Source organism: Mobula birostris, chromosome 7, assembly GCF_030028105.1.
Source record: "Mobula birostris isolate sMobBir1 chromosome 7, sMobBir1.hap1, whole genome shotgun sequence".
NCBI lineage: Eukaryota > Metazoa > Chordata > Chondrichthyes > Myliobatiformes > Myliobatidae > Mobula > Mobula birostris.
Window position 1 is genome coordinate 11,196,839 of NC_092376.1, and position 22,892 is coordinate 11,219,730.

The 22,892-nt window shown below is 43.2% G+C and overlaps 1 protein-coding gene across 1 annotated transcript in view; it reads left to right on the forward strand.

Annotated features, from left to right (window-relative positions):
* The window catches only part of pudp (pseudouridine 5'-phosphatase), a 179,401-nt gene that overhangs the window by 123,785 nt on the left and 32,724 nt on the right, over positions 1–22,892 (forward strand). The window lies entirely within an intron of this gene.

Here is a 22,892-nt window from a genome sequence, read left to right on the forward strand (position 1 = left end):
CCCACTAATTTTTGCTCTATTATAAGCCCTCTCTTTGTCTCCCACTTGAAGTTTATGAAATGACTTTAATTCATACAGGTTCTGGGGTTTTATACTCAATAAAGCTGAATACTTGCAACTTTCCCGAAGTTCCTTGAATTCCCTTCCAGCTTGAAACCAAACCACGTTAAACTGTTGTGGTCAGACCACTGCTTTCAACACTTTCACGATTTCTCTGAACAGCATAGTCCTTCCTTGGTCCAATATGCTTTCCAACCGGGGGACAGAGGATGACATCAACACTTGTTCGCCTTCTGTTGGGCAACGGTTCATGGTGTACAGCATGGAGATAGCTGTGGCATCATCCAGTACCTTTTTCAATTCGGTTTCGGTTGATCCTATTAAAAGGGATGTGGTATGCAAATGGAGGTTGGATCTCCAATCAAGTTGTAGTTGCCTCAGCCTCTACAATGCTGACCCTCCTGTTTATTACACATACAAGCTCAATGTGGATTGTTGGTTGTTGTATTTCACTGTAACGAATGTCATTCCCACTGGAGTGATCATTTTTCCAGTATAAGTTTTTAGTTGGATATCTATAGGCTTCAGTTTAGTATCTTTGAAATGCCACTCAAGCTCATTTTATGGAATGACGGAAACAGACGAGCCGGTGTCCAATTCCATTTTAATTGATTTTACGTTCACCTCTGGCATAAGCCTTATTTCTTGTCTATTGCTGGTTTTGACATTGTAAACCTCAAGGGAACGTATTTCTGTGTCACTCTCATCATTATCAGATTGTTTTCCATCTTCTCCTTCTTAACGACTTTTTGGTAGCCTTCTGTTGATTATTAACAGCTTCTCAAGCCTCTAACTTCCCAGTAACTTTCTTAGAACATAAGAACGTAAGAAACAGGGGCAGGAGTAGGCCATCTGGCCCATCGAGCCTGCCCTGCCGTTCAGTAAGATCATAGCTGATCTGTCCGTAAACTCAGCTCCATCTGCCTATCTTTTTTCCATAACCTTTAACTCCCCTACTATGTAAAAATCTATCTAACTGTATCTAAAATATATTTAGTGAAGAAGCCTCAACTGCTTCCCTGGGCAGAGAATTCACCACTCTCTGGGAAAAAACAGTTTCTCCTCATCTCCATCCTAAATCTTCTCCTCTGAATCCTGAGGCAATGTCTCCTAGTTCTAGTCTCACCTACCAATGGAAACAACTTTCCTACTTCTATCTTATCTATCCTTTTCAAAATTTTGTATGTTTCTATAAGATCCCCTCTCATTCTTCTGAACTCCAGAGAGTACAGTCCCAGGCGACTTAATCTCTCCTGATAGGTTAACCCCTTCATCTCTGGAATCAAACTGGTGAGCCTCCCCTGCACTGCCTCCAAAGCCAGTATATCCTTCCTCAAGTATGGAGACCAGAACTGCACACAGTACTCCAGGTGCGGCCTCACCAGTACCCTGTATAGTTGCAGCATAACCTCCCTGCTCTTAAATTCAATCCCTCTAGCACCGAAGGCCAACATTCCGTTTGCCTTCTGTTGACCTGGAAGCCAACTTTTTGCGATTCATGAACAAGCACTCCCAAGTCTCTCTGCACAACAGCCTGCTGCAATCTTTCACCATTTAAATAATAATCTGCTCTTCTATTATTCCTTCCAAAGTGGATGATCTCGCATTTATCAACGTTGTATTCCATTTGCCAGACCTTGGCCCACTCACTTAACCTATCTATATCCCTCTGCAGACTCTCCACATCCTCTGTACAATTTGCTTTTCCACTCAGTTTAGTGTCATCAGCAAATTTTGCTACGCTACACTCAGTCCCCTCTTCCAAATCATCAACGTAAATGGTAAACAGCTGCGGGCCCAGCACCGACCCCTGCGGTACCCCACTCACCACAGACTGCCAACCGGAGAAACACCCATTTATACCAACTCTCTGCCTTCTATTGGTTAACCAATCCACTATCCATGCCAATGCACTTCCTCTGACTCCATGCATCCGTATCTTATTTATAAGTCTCTTGTGCGGCACCTTATCGAATGCCTTCTGGGAATCCAAGTACACAACATCTATCTGTTTCCCTCTATCCACTGCACTCATTATGTCCTCAAAGAACAAGTTTGTCAAACAGGACCTGCCCTTTCTGAATCCATGCTGCATTTGTCTAATGGAACCACTCCTTTCTAAATGTTGCGCTATTTCTTCCATAATGACAATTTCAAGCATTTTCCCGACTACAGATGTTAAGCTAACTGGCCTATAGTTGCCCGTCTTTTGCCTACATCCTTTTTAAAAAAGCGCGTAACATTTGCTGTCTTCCAATCTGCCAGGACCTACCCAGAGTCTAGAGAGTTTTGATAAATGATTACCAGCGTGTCTACTATAACCTCCACCAATTCCCTCAGCACTCTGGGATGCATCCCATCAGGACCAGGGGACTTATCTACCTTCAGGCCCTCTAGTTTGCTCATCACTATCTCTTTAGTGACAGTGATTTTATCGAGGTCCTCACCCCCCATTTCATCCATAACATCCTTCTTTGGCATATTAGACAGGTCCTCCATCATGAAGACCAACACAAAATAGTCGTTCAATGCCTTAGCCATTTCCTTATCACCCAGTATCAATTTCCCCTTCTCATCTTCCAAGGGACCTACGTTGACTTTAGCCACCCTCTTCCGCTTTATATACTCATAAAAACTTTTGCTATCTGTTTTTATATTTTGTGCTAATTTACTTCCATACTCTATCTTCCCTTTCCTTATTTCTTGTTTAATTCTTCTTTGTTGCTTTTTAAAGTTTTCCCAATCCCCCAATCTCCCACTAATCTTTGCAACTTTGTACACATGAGCTTTTAATTTGATACTATCTTTTATTTCCTTAGTTATCCAAGGCTGGCTCTCCCCACACTTACTGTCCTTACTTTTGACTGGAATATACTTTTGTTGAGCACTGTGAAAAATCTCTTTGAAAGCATTCCACTGTTGCTCAACTGTCCTACCAAATAGCCCATGCTCCCAATCTACATTAGCCAACTCCTCCCTCATCCTGTTGTAGTCTCCCTTGTTCAAGCATAATACACTAGTTTTTGATCTAATTATTTTATCCTCCATCTGTATGTGAAGTTCAATCATACTATGATCACTCTTTCCAAGAGGATCCCTGACTACGAGATCGTTAATTTTACCTGTCTCATTGCACAGGACTAGATCTAAGATAGCATTTTGCCTTGTAGGTTCACTAACATGCTGCTCAAGAAAACCATCACAGATGCATTCTATGAAGTCCTCCTCAAGACTTCCTTGACCAACTTGGTTCATCCAATCTATGTGGAAGTTAAAATCCCCCATGACAACTGCCGTTCCGTTCTTGCAAGCCTCAGTTATTTCTTGGTTGATCGTCTCTGCCACTGCAACATTTTTATTAGGTGGCCTATAGACAACTCCCACCAGTGATTTTTAGCCTTTACTATTCTTTCTTTCTTTTTAAATCTTTTTATTAATTTTCCAAAATTATAAACAGAATAACAACGTTGATACAGAGAGATTGGAATAACCTTATTGTTGATAAGCATATACAAAAAAGATTTCAAATAATACAAGTATAATAGACTTCCAAACTCTTGATATAATTAATCATAGAGAAAAAAGAAATAAAAAGAAAAAAATACAAAGAAAACCCCCAAAAAGAAACAAAAAAAAAACTAAATACTAAACCCAAAAAAAGCAAACGGAACAAAACAAGGCTAGACCATTATCTTAAATCAAACACGTTCAATAATGTCGTCAACTCCACTCCTCTGTTCATATATTTTAAGTTAATAAGAAGGATTCGGAAAGGTCAAATTACATCATATGAAAATGTTGAATAAATGGTTTCCAAGTCTCTTCAAATTTAACCGAAGGATCAAAAATGTCACTTCTGATTTTTTCTAAATTTAAACATGATATAGTTTGGGAAAACCATTGAGATGTAGTAGGAGGATTGGTCTCCTTCCAGTTCAATAAAATGGATCTTCTGGCCATTAAAGTAACAAATGCGATCATCCGACAGGCTGAAGAGGATAAAAATCTATGTTCTGTCATTGGCAAACCAAAAATTGCTGTAATAGGATGGGGTTGTAAATCAAAACACAAAACTGTTGAGATAATATGAAAAATATCTTTCCAGACTTTTTTTCCAAAAGAGGACAGGACTAAAACATATGGGTTAAAGAAGCCACTTCAGAGTGACATCTGTCACAAATAGGGTTTATATGGGAATAAAAACGGGCTAATTTATCTGTAGACATATGGGTCCATTGCGCTACTTTAAATTGTATTAATGTATGTTTAGCACATATAGAGGAAGTACTGACTAACTGAAAAATTTTATCCCATTTCTCTATAGATAGGTAAAGTTGAAGTTCCCTTTCCCATTCATTTTTAATTTTATCAGATATACCTGGTTGTAATTTCATAATTATATCATAAATAGGTGCTATTAATCCCTTCTGAAAGGGATTTAAATCTAAAATTTTATCGATAATATCAGTAGGGTATGAGGTCAGGAAGGTAGGCAGCATGGTATTTAAAAAGTCTCTTATTTGTAAATATCAAAAAAAATGGGATCTGGGCAAATTAAATTTATTAGATAACTGTTCAAAAGACATGAAACAGTTATCCAGAAATAAGTCATGAGAACTTGAATAAATCCTTATGTCTCTTAGTAATTTTAACTCCCGAATAAGTAAAATAATCAGTAATCACGCTGAATGGAGAACATCTATAAATGGGAACCTGCATATTTAATGGAAAAAGTTCACTCTTACCTAGATTCAATTTATAACCAGAAAAACTACTAAACTGAGCAAGCAGAGGTAATACTGCCAGAATGGATTTCCCCGGGTTAGAAATATATAATAGTAAATTATCTGCATATAGTGATAATTTATGTGTCTCATTTCCACGGGTAATGCCAAATATATTAAGGGAGTCACGAATAGCAATGGCTAGTGGTTCCAAGGCAATGTCGAATAGTAGTGGACTAAGAGGACAACCCTGCTTAGTACCACGGAATAAATGAAAGAGGGGAGTATGTTAACCCTTTACATACCTTATGCTCGAGTTCAGTACTATGGATAAGATTATTAATTTGGTTTCTTAGAATACAAATGGTTTAAACCACCCGATTAAACAGAAGAAAATTTTTAACGTATTCCATAGGATGAATGCTCACATTATCTTTGTACAAGAAACTCATGTCCGGAAAGAGGATAATTGGTGTTTTTTTAGGTTCTGTACCACTCGAATTCACAGGCCAAAGTCAAAGGCGTTTCTATTTTTATAGATCCGCCAATTTCATTTTTGCATCATGAGACGGTTTCAGACCTGAATGGTGGATTTTTGTTCATTACTGGTTTGTTATTTAACAAAAAAAGTTGTTATGCTTAATGTTTATGCCCCAAATGTTGATTGTCCCAAGTTTTTTAAAGAATTTTTTTACATCTCTTCCTAATTTATCTGATTATATGTTGATTATGGGTGGACATATTAACTGTTGTTTAAATCCTTTGATACATAGATCTATGTCCAATCAAGTACTTCTGAATAAATCGGCTACTCTTATTAACTCTTTTATGACAGACTCTGGAATCTCAGAAATTTGGAGATTCTTGCATCCCAATGAGAAAGAGTTCTCATTTTTTTTCACATGTATATCATCACTATTCAAGAATTGATTATTTTCTTATTGATTTTGGATTAATTCCACTTGTTATTGGTTGCAAATATGACTCTATTGCTGTTTCTGATCATGCGCCATTGAAACTATCTATTAAGTCAAGGGATACATCTTCTAGTTCCAGACAATGGCGATTTAATATCACTTTGCTTCAAGATTCGGATTTTGTTGAGTTTATTGAGGAGCAGATTAATTTTTTCTTCACAATGAATTCTACAGAGGGTATTTCCAGCGGGACACTATGGGATACTTTTAAAGCATACATTCATGGACAAATTATTTCATATACTGCTGGATTAAAAAAGCGAACTAATAATGAAATACTTAAACTGGTTGACAAGATCAAATAAATTGACAAAAAATATTCTATACTGTAGCCCCTAATCAGGAGCTTTATAAAGAGAGAGTTGAACTTCAAATGGAACTTAATCTATTACTATAATCTTCGATTGAAAGTCAATTAACCAAAACTAAGAGTCAATTCTATATACATGGTGATAAAACTGGGAAGCTATTGGCTAATCAATTGCAATCGGCTTCGGTTAAGTGACAGATCGTTAAGATTCGTAAACAACATAGTACTCTGACGATTGACCATGATGAGATAAATAAATCTTTTCAAGAATTTTATACCTCTCTATATCAATCAGAATTTCCTGATGACTCCACTATAATGCATGAATTCTTAAAGAATTTGAATATTCCAAAATTTTCATCCAATGAATGTTTAAAACTAGATGTACCTATTACGGTAGAAGAAATAAAATATGCTATTCTTTCGATGAACTCAGGTAAAGCATCTGGCCCAGACGGATATACAGTAGAATTTTTGAAATTTTTCTCTACTACACTGACTCCCTGCCTATGTAGAATTTTTAGGGATGCAGTATCTATAGGTAAATTACCACAATCTTTTTATCGAGTTTCTATTTCCCTAATTCTTAAAAAAGATAAGGATCCTACTGAATGTGCATCTTATAGGCTTATATCTTTGTTGAATGTGGATTCTAAGATTTTTTCTAAAGTATTGGCAATCAGATTGGAGAATGTATTGCCTCAAATTATTTCTGCTGATCAGACAGGATTTATTAAAAATTGTTACTCTTTTTTTAATATTAGGAGATTAATGAATATTGTTTATATTCCTTCACCCAGAACTCCAGAATGTGTCATTTCATTGGACGATGAGAAAGCCTTTGACAGAGTGGAATGGACATACTTGTTTAATACCCTTGAGAAATTTAATTTTAGTACAATATTTATATCCTGGATTAATTTGATATATCTTACTCCTTTGACTTCAGTATTTACTAATAATCAAAGATCTACTATTCTTAACCTCTACCCAGATGGACTCAACATTCTGCTCCGTAGATCTTATATCATCTCTCACACTCGCCCTGATCTCATCCTTAATTAAGAGAGCCACCCCACCTCCTCTGCCTTCCTGCCTATCTTTCCGTATTACCTGATACCCTTGGAGATTTAATTCCCAGTCATCTCCACTTTACAACCAGGTTTCTGTAATGGCCACTAAATCACATGCCTTGGTACTGATCTGTGCCACAAGTTCACTAACCTTGTTTCTAATACTATGGGCACTTAGATAAAGTGCCCTTATACTCATTGTCCTTTTAGAATCTAGTGACCTATGCGACTTTTGCTTTTTATTTTTATGCACTCTACTCTTACTTTTTTCTTCACTAACTCTAGCTTTGGTCTCTGCATCACTTCCCTCCTCCTTTCTGTGTAGGTTCCCATCCCCCTGCCATATTGGTTTAAAGTCTCTCCAGCAGCACTAGCAAGCAATCCCCCAGGACATTGATCCTGGCCCTGCCCAGATGGAGACCGTCCGGACGGTACTGATCCCACCTCCCCCAGAAGCGGTTCCAATGCCCCAAGAATCTGAAACCCTCCCTCCTGCACCACCACTCAAGTCACATATTCATTCTAGCTATCCTGCTATTCCAACTCTGGCTAGCACGTGGCACCGGTAATATTCCTGAGATTATTACCTTTGAGGTCCTACTCTTTAATTTATCTCCTAGCTCCCTAAATTCAGCTTGTAGGACCTCATCCCGCTTTCTTCCTATATCGTTAGTACCTACATGCACGACAGCTGGCTGCTCACCCTCCCCTTTCAGAATGCCCTGCAGCCTCTCCGAGACATCTCTGACCCTTGCACCCGGAAGGCAACACACCATACGGGAGTCCCGTTTGCGGCCACAGAAGCTCCTCTCTATTCCCCTTACCGTGGAATCCCCTCCCACAACAGCTCCACCACTCTTTTTCTTGCCCTCTTGCGCAGCACAGCCACCCACGGTGCCATGATCCTGGCTACTGTTGCCTTCACCTGATGAGCCATCTCCCCCAACAGACTCCAAAGCGGTATATCTGTTTTGGAGGGAGATGACCGCAGGAGATTCCTGTACTACCTTCCTGCTACTACTCTTCCTGTTGGTCACCCATTCCCTATCCTTCCTTAGATCCTTAAACTGCGGTGTGACCAACTCACTAAATGTGCTATCCACAACATTCTCAGCATCTCAGATGCTCCAAAGTGAGCCCATGCACAGCTCCAGTGCTGCCATGCGGTCTATCAGGAGCTGCAGCTGGACGCACTTCCTGAACACGTAGTCTTCAGAGACACTGTCAGCCTTCCTGAGTTCCCACACGTCACAGGAGGAGCATGGCATGGGTCTGAGCTCACCTGCCACAACAGAGCAACAGATGTTAGCGGAAGAAAGGGAAGAGTCCGCTGGGGAAGTCGAAGGCTGCTATCTGTGAATCCCTGCAAATCAGTTCTTCGCCTTGACCTTTCTTTGCTGAAGCCCCGTTTGAGCCAAAGCCCTCTCACTCTGCTACCCTCTCACTACGCTCTATTATATGCCCTCTCTTTGACTTTTATGTTGTCTTTGACTTCTCTTGTTAGCCATAGTTGTGTCATCTTTCCTTTAGAATACTTCTTTTTCTTTGGGATGTATATATCCTGCGCCTTCCAAGTTGCTTCCAGAAACTCCAGCCATTGCTGCTCTGCTGTCATGCCTGCCAGTGCTCTTTTCCAGTCAATTTTGGCCAGCTTCGCTCTCATGCCTCTGATTTCCCTTTACTCCACTGTTTAGATAATATCCAGCCTGATGCCATGAACATTGATTTCACCTTCTGGTAGATTTTTTTCCAACCCCTTTCCATCTTCTTCTATTCCCCACTGTAGCCTCTTACCTCTTCTTCTCACCTGCCTATCACCTCCCCATAGTGTCCCTCCTCCTTCTCTTTCTACCATGGTCTACTCTTCTGTCCTATCAGATACTTTCATCTCCAGTCCTTTACCTTCTCCACCCACCTGGTTTCTCCTGTCACCTTCCTGCTAATCCTGCTTCCCCTCTTCCCAAATTTTATTCTGATATCTTTTCCCCTTCCTATCCAGTCCTGGAGAAGGGTCTCGGCCTGAAACATCGACTGTTTATTCGTTTCTGTAGATGCTGCCTGACCTGCTGAGTTTCTCCAGCATTTTGTGTGTGTTGCTTTGTTACTCGTTGTTTTCTGTTTTATTGTGTTCTGTATTATTCTGCCACGTATGCTGGACATGCTATTGGCACCAGAAAGTGTTATCATTGCAGGCTACCCTCTTAGGTTGTGTTGATTGTCAATGCAGATGACACATTTCACTGTATGTTTCAATGTACATGTGATAAATAAATCTAAATCTAAAATAAAATGGAACGTTACCGGACCTACACAGCTAAGACCCTTCCTGGATAATGTGTTAAGCTTTGAAGAGAGCTTTCATGTCCACCAATGTCATTTTGTTAAAAAGCGTTTTGTTCTTGTTTCAACTTTGGATCAGCAAGAAGTTCACAGGTGACAGTGAGGGATAGGATATGTCTGATGATCACACCAAGTGACTAGATGAGCAATGAGCATGTGATACCAAAGGTGTAATATCACAATTGGTGCAGGAGGTACCAATGATATTGATTGGCCGCATCACAGCCTGGTATGGAAACACCAATGCCCTTGAATGGAAAATCCTACAAAAAGTAATGCATACGGCCCAGTCCATCCTGGGTAAAGCCCTCACCACCACTGAGCACATCTTCATGGAGCACTGTTGCAGGAAAGCAACATCCATCGTCAGGGACCCCCTCTACCCAGCACATGCTCTCTTCTCACTGCTGCCATCAGGATCAAAGTACAGGAGCCTCAGGACTTACACCACCAGGCTCAGGAACAGTTATTACTCCTCAGCCATCAGGGTCTTGAACCAGAGGGGATAACTTCACTGACTTTCATGGACTCTTCATCTCATGTTCTTGATATTTATTGCTTATTTATTTATTATTATTTCTTTCTTTTTGTATTTGCACAGTTTGTTGACTTTTGCACACAGGTTGAGCATCCAAATTGATGTGGTATTTCATTGACTATTCTTCTACAGATTTATTGAGTATGCCCACAAGAAAATGAACCTCAAGATTGTATATTGTGACAAATATGTACTTTGACAATAAATTTACTTTGAAATTTGACAGGAGAGCCAGGACCTTCCCTCTTCTCATAACTACCATCAAGATGAAGGTACAGGAGCCTGAAGACACACACACAACAATTTAAAAACATCTCCTCCTCCGCCATCAGATTTCTGAATGGACAATGAACCCATGTATACTACCACACTATTTATGAGTTCTGTGCACTTTGACATTGGTCAAATCAGCAATTGGATCTGACTGAGTTTGCAAATTTCTAATGAGAAATAGTCTTCAATGAGGCGACTTTACATTCGAAATCGCCCACCCACTATTTTAAACCACAGATCTGGCTTCTTGGGGCGGCACGGCAGTGTAGCTGTTGGTGTAACACTACTGCAGCACCAGGGACGTGGGTTCAGTTCCCATCGCTGTCTGTAAGGAGTTTGTAAGTTCTCCCCAAGGCTGCATGGGCTTCCTCCTGGTGCTCCGGTTTCCTGCCACATTCCGAAGATGTACAGGTTAATTGGTCACGAGTGTAATTGGGCAAAGCAGACTTGCTTGGCCCAGAAGGGCCTTTAACTTTTTTTTTAGATTATGAGGACACGCAGTCCTCTTTTATTGTCATTATTGCATTAAGAAAGAAATTATACAATGTTTTTCCAGAATGATATCACAGAAACACATGACAAACCAAGACTGAAAAACTGACAAAAACCACATAATTATAACATATAGTTACAACAGTGCAAAGCAATGCCGTAATTTGATAAGAACGAACCATGGGCACGGTAAAATCTCAAAGTCTCTAAAAGTCCCATCATCTCACGCAGACGGTAAGCCTCCAGCGCTGCAAACTTGCCGATGCAGCATCCCAGAAGCATCTGACCACTGTCCGACTCCGAGTCCGTCCGAAAACTCCGAGCCTCCGACCAGCTCTCTGACACCAATGCACCAAGCACCATCTCTGCCGAGCACTTCGACCCCGGCCCTGGCAACAGGCAATAGGCAAGGCGGAGGATTTGGGGCCTTCCCCTCCAGAGATTCTCGATCACGCAGTAGCAGCGGCAGCGAAGCGGGCATTTCAGAAGTTTTTCCAGATGTTCCTCCGTGTTTCTTTACGTCTATCTCCATCAAATCAGGATTGTACACGGCATCCTACTTCACAAATACGATATCAATTCAGAACAGCCACGCGCGCTGCGTCGCGCCGCCATCTTCTCTGTCTGTATCCCTAAATAAAATATAATTTCAAAAATCATAAGCTTCAAAGAAATTTGGTACGGTTAATAAAGACGAAAAGTCACATAGTGCAGAAACAAGTCCTTTGGCCCATCTGGTCCATGGTCACTTTGATTCCCCTATCCAAGCTTGTTTCATTTGCCAGTGTTTGTCCCATAACCTCCTAACCCTTTCCCGTCCTTCAAAACATAGCACAGTACAGGCCTGTCCACCCATAATGCTGTGCTGACCTTTCAACCTACTCCAAGATCAATCTGACCCTTCCCTCCCGCACAGCCCTCTTTTTCTTTCATCCGTGTGTCTATCCAAGAGGCTCTTAAACATTCCAAATGTATCTGGCTCTGCCACCAGCCTTGGCACCACTCTCTGCGCAAAAATCAGGCAGTTCTGTTCGAAAATCTTACGCACAGGTAAAAAGAATTCTGTAAAGCAAAGATGCTTTCAAAAGTAATGACATTTACTATAAAGAGCATTAAAAAGCAAAAAACTCACATCAGTATTTGGTGTGACCATCCTTTGCCTTTAAAACTGCATCAGTTCTGTTAGGTACACTGTCGCACAGTTGTATATGAAAATCAGCTGGTAGGTTGTTCCAAGCATCTTGGCGAACTTGCCACTGTTTTTCTATAGACTTTGGTTGCCTCGCTTGGTTCTGTCTCTCCAGGTAATCCCAGACACTTTGTGATGTTGAGATTTGGACTCTGTGGAGGCCATGCCATCTGAAACCATACACAACTGATAAGATGCCTGAGACTCTTACACCTATGACATCTGTCCTATACTTTTCCTCCCAAAGTATGTCCTCCCATATTAGCATGGCTGCCCTGGGAAGAAAGTGCTGGCTGTCCATTCTATTTATGTGGCACCATTTTATACACCTCTCATCCAAAGAGAAAAGCCCAAACTCGTTCAACCTTTCCTCATAAGACATACTCTCTTGTGCAGGAAGTATCCTGGTAAATCTCCTCTGCACACTCTCTGAAGCTTCTATATCCTTTCTGTATCGAGGCGACCAGAACTGAACATAATATTCTGAGTGTGGGCCAACCAGGGTTTCATAGAGCAGCGCTGTTACCTCACAGCTCGTGAACTCAATCCCCGACTAAACATTTCCAATCCACGTACACAGAGAGTGCAGAGGAGATTTACAAGGATGTTGCCTGGATTGGGGAGCATGCCTTATGAAAATACACTGAGTGAACTCGGCCTTTTCTCTTTGGAGTGATGGAGGATGAGAGGTGACCTGATAGAGGTGTATAAGGTGATGAGAGGCATTGATCATGTGGATAGCCAGAGGCTTTTCTCCAGGGCTGAAATGGCTAACACGAGGGGGCACAGTTTTATACAGAGTAAGTGCAAGAGGGATGTCAGAGGTAAGTTTTCCACACAGAGAGTGGCTGGTGTGTGGAATGCATTGCCAGCGAAGGTGGTAGAGGCGGATACAATAGGGGCTTTTAAGAGACCCTTGGCTAGGTACATGGAGTTTAGGAAAATAGAGGGCTATAAGGTAGGAAAATTCTAGGCAGTTTCTCGAATAGGTTACATAGTTGGCACAACATTGTGGGCGGAAGGGCCTGTAATGTGCTGCAGATTTCTATGATTCTATGTCCGTGTAAAAGTTTCCTCTGGCAGCTCGTTCCATCTATGGATCCCCTTCTGTATAAAAGATTTGTCCCTCAAGTTCCTATTAAATGTTTCCCCTCCCACTTTAAACTTATGCTGCCTGGTTCTTGGTTCCCCCATCCCTGAGAAATAGACTGTGTGCGTAGTGCCCCTGTAAAAGGATATGACAAGTGAAACACAGAATTGTTATGTTCTTGCATCAGTCACTTCATGGAACGAGTATGACGTGTAGTGCCCCTCCCCAGGCACGAGCAATCAATCACGTGCTGAACATTGAGTGCGAGCCCTTACAAGTCAATGGCAGATTCAGCGCTCCATACTATAAAAGAACACCTTGCATATTGATTCTCAGAATTTTCGACTAAAAATATATGCATGTTTTCCAAATAATGTCCCTTTCTTTTCTCAGTGTGAAATGATATTTAAACTTAAAAAAATTATTTGTAAAATTATTGATAACTAAATTGAACAGATTTTGACCTTGTCACAACCACCGGCCCCCCCCCCCCCCGCAAAAGTAGATGACGTTCGGACATCTCCTCCCTGTGTTAGACTTGCAATCATTACATTCCTTTGGTTTCTAGTAGGCAAATGGTGGTTGATGTAGGAACTGAGGCACAGATAGCAATGAAGTCATTGATGCAATAAGACAAGGCCTGATACTGATGTGGTCCACAGTCTACAGTCTGTATGTTGTGACATGTGGAGGTCCCAACCCTATTGTAAGTAATGCATTTTGGTGGTTGTCGTTTTCTCCAAGGAAACTTTAATCTCCCTTGTCTTTGCTGCATCTGGTTGTCTGGCTCATCATTTGCTGGAGTAAATGCATAAAATGGGATCGATTCACACGCACGACTGTTCATTCTCAGGCATTTATCGCTGGAACTATCATCCCTCATTTGCTGCTCAGCAGGGTGTGCAGGATCTTCTTCAGAACTATTGCAGTCCTTGCCACTGTGAGGTTGGGGACATTCAACTCGAGAGTAATATTCATCCTCTCTGTCGCTGGCTGCTTCACTCTCTTCCCCTTTTGTAGGTGGACAAGCCCTGGTGCTCCGTTTTGGCAGACAGCCTTGCTTTGTTGCCGTTTTCATTTGTGGTTCAGCATCCAAAGGCAGGTGTTCACATGCATGACAAGATTGCAATGTGGTACTGTGGATCCTCCCTTTCCTTGTTCAGGTTTTACTTCATAGATTGGCAAATCCTCCCCAACTTTCCATACAACAGTATGGATGTAGTCTGCCCAATAGTTTTGAAGCTCTCCCAGGCCTCTGCCGGGTGTCAAATTCTTTAATAGGACATGAATCCCAGGTTATAACTCTGTAAACTTCACTTTGCTGTCATTATTTCTCTTATTTCTCTATGAGATCTTTTGCATGTACTCCTTGGTAACCTGATGGGCTTCTTGCATCCCTCTTTTCCATCTTTCCACTCTGGGTTGCAGGACTTCTGTAAGTGTTCAGGCCAAAGAATATATCTATGGGCAACCTCGGCAATCTGGTGAAGAGAAGTAGAACAGAAGGATTCCTGTTACTTCTGACCCTGTACTGTTGTAAGCAATGACTCTTTCCAATTTTCTTCTGTTTTCTGTTTGCAGAAGTGTCCAGTTGAACCTCTCAACTTGTTCATTTCCCTAGAGGTGGTACGGTGTAGTTCTTGATCCTGCCGCACCGCTATATTTTCTCAGTTGTGTGAGGAGTTGGTTCTCAAACTCAAATCCTTGGTCAAGGTATATTTGCAATGGGAACCCAAACTTCAGGGCAAAATTCATTGAAAAGACGGTCAGCAACAGCTTTTCCTGACTTTGAGGTGTGGCATATGCCTGTGCAAATCGTGTAAAATGGCCAATAATCATCAGAATGTACTCGTATCCACCCTTGCACTTGTCTGGGTAAAGAAAGTCAACTGACACAAATTAGGGATATTTAGGGATCCCATAAATCAGAGTCGAGTTCACCCCTATCATCCTCTATTTGGTGTCGAGCGGCTGGATCAACCATGGCATCTTCCTGCGCAGTGACAGAGAACACAGACTTATCTGGTTGCAACGCCCTGAGCACTGTCTTCTCAGCAAGCACGATGTCATGGTCTGTTCAGTTGTACAAATCTATAACAATGTATGGGCATCCACCCCTCTGGAGTGTTACAAGTGTATCACACAGTTCAAGGCCTTCTGCCCACTGGGGGTTCACTTCTGCTTCAAAAAGGTTATTTTGTCTTCCCTCACAAATAGAGAATGTATATGGCATTGAACTTGCAATGTATGTTCTGGTATGTTAACTCTCTCCTTTGATGCCTTTCCTTGATACTCACAGGGATTCTCAATGCTAATCAGATTGATGAATGCCTTGATTTTGCTTCTCTTAAGGCAAAGGAGTGTAGCCCTTACTGTTTCATATAAAAGTCCTCCCTTCCTGTTCTTAAGTTTTTTTTCGTCATTCTCCTTTATAATCTGTTCAATCACGTTGAATCTGATGGGATGGGGTAGAGGTCTGCCTTACAAAACCAGAACCAGTGTGATCGATTCTTCTGCACCAGGCGAAGCTAATTTGAAAGTGATCTCAACCCATCTACATAAGCAATGCTTGCACCATTAGCTGCCACCTGCTGCAATGCCTCGGGTGTCTCCGAAACATCTGTCAATTTAACTCCAAGTAAGTGCTTAGTTTTCTACTGCCCATCTGTGAACCTGTGTCCCATATCGCTTCACTTCGACATCCCTGTGAGTACTCTACAAGGCTCTGTCTGCCCTCCAGTGAAGTTACAGATGAACGTTGATCGACCTGGCTCTGTGCAACTAAAACACTGGTGGGTGTCTCTCCCTCCTCATTTGTCTCGATCCTACACTGATTCCAATGATCTGTCTGACATTTTTTTGAGCAGTAATATGAGGCTTTACATCAGGAGCCCCTTGTATTTACACCCTCGCTACCACAGCTGGCACCTTGGAGGGACACTTCTGTAATACTGGTCACTTCCTGTCCCACGGAACCAACCCATCTTAGTTTAAAGGACCTTCTCTGGGTAGTCTTATTCCTTGTTCTTTGCATCCTGCCGGGTAGTGCTCACTGCTACCACAGCTGTAGCAAGTGCAAAGTTCCTCACACCCTCTCTGCTGAGAATGGAAACTCTTTCTAGTTCGTGGTGAAGTAGAAGAGGCTATGTATGGACATATTCCCTCTCCACCCCTCTCTGCTTTCCACAGGGATCGGTCCCTCCGCGACTCCCTTATCTGCATGTCCATCCCCACTGATCTCCCACCCGGCACTTATCCCTGTAAGTGTAAGTGCTATACCTGTCCCTACACCTCATCTCTTGCCACCATTCAGGGCCCCAAGCAGTCCTTCCAGGTGAGGCAACACTTCACTTGTGAGTCTGTTGGGGTCACTTATTGCATCCGGTGCTCCCGGTGCAGCCTCCTCTACATCAGTGAAACCCAACGCAGATTGGGGAACCGCTTCATCGAGCACCTCCACTCCGTCCGCCACAACAGACAGGATCTCCCAGTAGCCACCCACTTCAACTCTGCTTCCCACTCCCATTCAGATATGTCCATACATGGCCTCCTCTACTGCCATGATGAGGCTAAACTCAGGTTAGAGGAGCAACACCTCATATACTGTCTAGGTAGTCTCCAGCCCCTTGGTATGAACATAGAATTCTCCAACTTCCGGTAATTCCCTCCCCCTCCCTTCCTCTATCCCTATTTCACTCTACTCCCTCCCCCAGCTCCCTCATGGTTCTGCCTCCTTCTTCTACCACCCATTGTCTTTCAAATTACTGGTCTTTCAACTGAAACTACAAGCATTCTTCAAATCCTTCCCCATCTTTCATTCTTCAGTCCTGATGAAGGGTTCCGGCCGGAAACGTCGACTCATCGTTTCTGACTGATGCTGCCCGACCTGCTGAGTTCATCCAGTGTTGCTTTGATCACAGCATCTGCAGATTATTTGTTGTTGTGGGGCTGGGTGTGATTAAGGCAGAGCTGGTTCAATGAACTGGTTTTGCTTTCTCCGCCACTGTTTTTGCTCAATGCTTGGCCCTCTCTGGAGTTCAGACCCGACAATGTTTGGCCCCACGGACTGTTCAGGCCTCTGTGTACCCCACCCTGGCGGTAGCTGGTAACTCTGTGCCAGGTCCTGCGGCTGAGAAGGAGATGCCCTCACCTCCGGAAACTGAAAAGCATCGTTGGGGCACAGGTTACTGTTGAAGTTGCTCCCTGACCCGTGAAATGTCTTCACGAAGTGTTTGCAACTGTGACGCTCAGTCTATATGAGTCCTTTCCACCCAGTATTTAGACATTTGTCCCCCTGACTGTGCAGAGTTAACAGTGGCAACGTGGGCTAACCCAGATGGCTCCCTTTTATTCTTTTTCTCTGCTTCATTTGCCCATGCAGCGTTTAGCTTCACTAATAGTATCTCATCTGAGGCTCTGGGATCTAAAAGGAATGGCTGGAGGTCATTTTGAATCCAATTACTTTGTAAACCAGTGATTACAGTATGTAAAAACATACTCGGCGCTAAGCCAAGATCATATTTCAGACCTGGCTCCTCTTCCTGGGAGACAAACAGTACTTTCTGCTTCAGGTTAGGAACGCATATTAAGAAACATCATGGTGTCTCTGTACTACGTTGGGCTTCTGCTGTCAGTTGCTTATACGGTTCAGTTGTCACTTTTCCTGATAATGTGAGCGAAGGATCTGCCTAAGGGTAGGTAGGTTCAAGTTTGATTTACCCTCAAGATAACTGCACAACTGGAGCCCTGTCAAGGCATAATCGCCCTGATCACTGCATCGATTAGCCTCCTCTCAATGGCCTCGATTTAGGGCTTTCTATCTGGCGCACAAAGCTAGAAGAACTCAGCAGGCCAGGCAGCATCTATGGAAAAAGAGCACAGTCGACGTTTCGAGCCGAGACCCTTCTTTTCCATAGATGCTGCCTGGCTTGCTGAGTTCCTCTAGCATTTGGTGTGTGTTGCTTGGATTTCCAGCATCTGCAGATTTTCTCTTTGTTGGTGATTAGATATTATTAAGTCTTTGCGCCATGCTGGTGGGACAATTTCCCTCTGAACTATCTGCTGCGGATCACTCGAATTCACCCTGTACAGAGCTGACATTTGTATTGAACTGCGGGTGGTAGGCAGCCGTTGATCCCAGGGGATCATGGGTTTGTGCTTCCGGTGGACTGTGTTCTCTCCAGGGCGCAAGCCTGGGTGGGAAGATTTGAAGAACCGGCTGTTGCCCCTGCAGGGGGTTCCCCTCTCCACGTCACTGATGTAGTCCAAGGGAAGGGCAAGTGCCGATACAGCTTGGCACCAGTGTCATCCCAGAGGTTGCCAGAGTGAAGTTGTAAACAACATCAAACTGCCTGAGGGATCCGGCTCCGGATTTCTTCCTCGGAGTTTACTCCTGGAGCCTTTTCCATGGGTAGGTATGGCCGCAAGGCAGTGGAGGTTTCAAATCAGAGTTTTCCTTCTCCACTGGGGGCGGGGGTTGGGAATTACTGTAATTTCCCAGTTTTCTTCCTGTTCCGTCAGCCACATCAGTTGTAACAACCGCTAACTCATTTAACCTGCAGAAGTTCAGACATGCCACTGTCCTCCAGATTTCCCAGCTCCTCTCTTCCCAGATGGTGACATGAGAGACAAAGGTGTTTTCTTAGCTATGTCCTGTCCTGGGAGCTGAAGGAAGCTGCTGAGTAATACCAACTTTCTTTAGATAATTCACACACTTTCTCACTCATGTCTTCTTGGAGATTCCTAAGCAAATCCACTTTCTTTTCCCCTTGGCAGTGGTGTGAGTTATTGTGGTGACTGTAAGATTACCTGTTGCTGACTTGCTTCTACAGCCTCGAGCATTCACTGTACCTCAAGTGCACGCACTGCTCCATCAGCCTCTGGCTCGCCTACACCTCAATCGACTGCCTCCCTCTGCTGCTGCTCTAGCTGATTAAGAAAAGGCTGGATGCGGCTTCGATGAACTCAATCCAGCAAGGAGATGGTCCACCTGCACACCCAATAAATACTGGCAGTGCCTCCAAAATTTTGTAGTACCCCTGAAAAAGGGATATGGCAAATGAAATACAGATACGCGATGTTCATGCATCAGTCACTTCATGGAGTGGGCACGGCCTGTATCACCCCTCGCCAGCCATTCTGGCAGGCATGGGCAATCAATCGTATGCTGAAGATTGAATGCAAGCCTTTACAAGTCGATGGCAGATTCAGTGCTCAATACTGTAAAAGAATACCTTGCATACAGATTCCCAGAATTTTCAACTAAACACATTTGCATGTTTTTCAAGTAATATCCCTTTTCCTTTCTCAACATGAAATGATATTCACATTAAATAAATTATTTCAACTCTTTTTAAAATTTTATTTGAACAATTATTTATAACCTTGTCACATGTGCATTGCCCGAACTGATCTTATGGTGTGCTTAAGACTTTGACAATTAAGCATTTGATCCTGCAGTTGAAGGATCAATACTGTTGAATTAAAAACCGGATATCTTACTTACTTAAGAGATACGGAACAGTAACAGACCCTTAAGGGCAAACTAGTCCACACCTCCCAATTATGCCCATGTAACCAATTAATCTACAAACCTTTATGACTTTGAAATTTACTATTTTTTTAATATTTTATTTAGAGACAGCACGGAACACGCCCTTTTGGCCCAATGAGTCGCGCCACCCAGCAGCCAACCTATTTAACCCTAGCCTCATCACAGGACAATTTACAATGATGAATTCACTTACTAACCAGTGCATCTTTGAACTGTGGGAGGAAACCGGAGTACTCAGAGGAAACCTACGCAGTTACAGGGGAGGACGTACAAATTCCTACAGATGGCGTGGCAATTGAGCTCTGAACTCTGACACCCCAAGCTGTGCTATGCCAGCATACCGCCCACAGAAATCTCCTTGCCTTCCTTCCTTCACAAGTCCGTGGATCATTAACAATATTCGAAAGGGTCAAAGTTCAAAATAAATTTATTATCAAAGTACATATATAACATCATCTACTAACTGAGATATATTTTCTTGTGGGCATTTTCAGTAGCCCAAAGAGGTCTTGAGATCAAGAGCTGCAAGGCATTGTTGCAGCTCTATTCCCTCTTGCCCAGTAGTGGTAGTGACAAGAGAGCGTGGCCTGGATGGTGGAGGCCTCGACGATGGACGCCGCTTTCTTGTGGCAGCTCTCCTCGGAAATGTGCTCAATGGTGGGGAGGGCTTCCTCCGTGATGGACTGGCTTGCATCCACCACATTTGGCAGCCTTTTCCTAAATTGACTTAAATAATTCCTGAGGCATCAAAACACTAAACAACCCAAGATATACAAGGCCTGCCAAGGACACTGCCAGTTCCCAGTGATGGATCATGGTAAAACAAATCACAGTGATTCTGCATCGGTTACGTTGCTGAAGGTGTGCTGTCGAGAGAGAGCAATTGGAGCTCTGGGCTGGGGCCGGCCGAACAGGACTTTTAAGGATTAGCTTCTCGTTAGCTTTATTTGTCACATGTATGTCAATGCATCGAAACATACAGTGAAGTGTGTCGATTGAGTCAACAACCAACCCAGCTCACATAGGTCAGCATAACATCATGGGCCAAAGCATCTGCAGAGTTATGTGCTCCAAGCTCAACAGTACAGTGCAAAAGTCTTAGGCACCCCAGCTATGTATATGTGCCTAAGACTTTTGCACAGTACTATAGTAATTTTATTTATTGCACTGTACTGCTGCAAAAAAAAAAAAACAAATTTCATGACATATGTGAGTGATGATAAACCTGATTCTGATATGGGTCTGTTGTAGACTGAGAGTGGGAAGGAGGCAAGGAGAGGGGAGTCATGGTTGGGAAAAGGGGAAGGAAGAGGGGAGGGAGTGGACAGCAACAGAGAGATCTTCTGTAATGATCAATAAACCAATTGTTTGGAATCAAATGACCCTGGCTGCATGTGTCTGCACCACTGCCACCCCCAACCCCTGGCACTCCTTCTCTGCCACCTGTCCCACACCCCTCCCACAGCTTTCCGCCCTCACCATTCCCAACATCCTTTGATCCCACTAGATTAACAAACTCACTCTCCTCTCCACATTGACAAATACAGTATGGTGCAGAAGGCCTAGACAGATGGATATGGCGTATTATTTAAAGCAGACTTCTGATTTCCACTTTCATGGCACTGACAGACGACTGACCCCAAGTGCAGAGGAATGACAGACTCCCATATAGGAACAGAAACAAGAGTTTATTCATAGGAATTCCAACAGAGCATCAGTGGCTTGACTGAGTGACACGGTCAGACGAATCATTCTTGAAGCAGAATGACCCTGTGATAGTACTAATCAGGAGTCCACTACAGATAATCACAGTACACGGAAAACCCCTGCCAGTCACAATAAACTCGACAAGATTAATCAGAAAGCACAAGGGCTTAACGACTCTAGATAAGACAACAATTAACACATACAGGTGCACAGGTCTGCAGGGCTCATGGCACATACAGGTTAATTGGTCATTGTAAATTTTCCCATGATTAGGCTGGGGTTTAATCAGTGGGTTGCTGGGCAGAGCAGCTCTATGGGCCGGAGGGGCTTGTTCCGTGCTATATCTATAAATAAGTAAATACATAAACCCAGGGAGAACGTATAAACTCCTCATAGATAGAGGGATGCAGGACTTGAACCCTGATCGCTGATCTCTGGTGCTGTAAAGTGTTGGGCCAACCGCCATTCAAATTTGCTGTTACCTGACCCAGATACAAGAATACCTCATACATCAGTATTAATTACCCACCCCCTGCCGAGTGTTAAAATAAGTATAAATGTAGATTTTATTTTCTAAAGGGATTATAAATGTAGCCCAGGCATATGAATATAGAAGGGATATTGCATCAAATTTCATTATTCATACACTCTTAGCAATGCATTCCATAAATATTTGATGTATGACTTATGATATGTTTTACCTTATTAAGCTCTTCGCATGTAATATTACTACTGAAAATTTCCATCAGAATGATGAATTCGTATTTCCAAGAGAGTGGAAGAAATGGAACAAAAATTACTGAGAGTTGAAGAATAAAAGAAACAATTGATAATAAACCGATAAGGTTCTGAGATCAAGGCCTAATTTAGGACTTGAGGCTTGTACTCGCTAGCGTGTAGAAGAATGAATGGAGGGGTCTCATTGAAACCCACCGAATATTGAAAGGCCTGGATAAAGTACTGTATATGTGTCACATGGGGTGTTGGGAACAGACCCAAATGCAAGACACAGACACTGAAGTACAAGGAACAGGACTTGACTAGAGTAGGGACAAGAATGCAGACTTGGGCTAGGGAAAGCAGGATCAGAACTAGGAACCATGGACTAGGAGACATGGCTTGGACTCCGAGCCCGAGAATGGACAAGAACCCAGAACCTGGGTCTTGCCTTGGGCTCGGACCCCGGAACCAGGCAAGGACATGACATGGCTTCAGGACAGGACATGGCTGGGGTCTAGAGGCCTGAGCTTGGAGACAAGCTTGGTTCTTGAGTCTTGAGCTTGGCTGAGGGATCCTCGAGGCTGGGCTTCTTGGAGCTTGGCCGCCGGACCGTCGAGGCTGGGCTTCTTGGAGCTTGGCCGCCGGACCGTCGAGGCTGGGCTTCTTGGAGCTTGGCCGCCGGACCGTCGAGGCTGGGCTTCTTGGAGCTTGGCCGCCGGACCGTCGAGGCTGGGCTTCTTGGAGCTTGGCCGCCGGACCGTCGAGGCTGGGCTTCTTGGAGCTTGGCCGCCGGACCGTCGAGGCTGGGCTTCTTGGAGCTTGGCCGCCGGACCGTCGAGGCTGGGC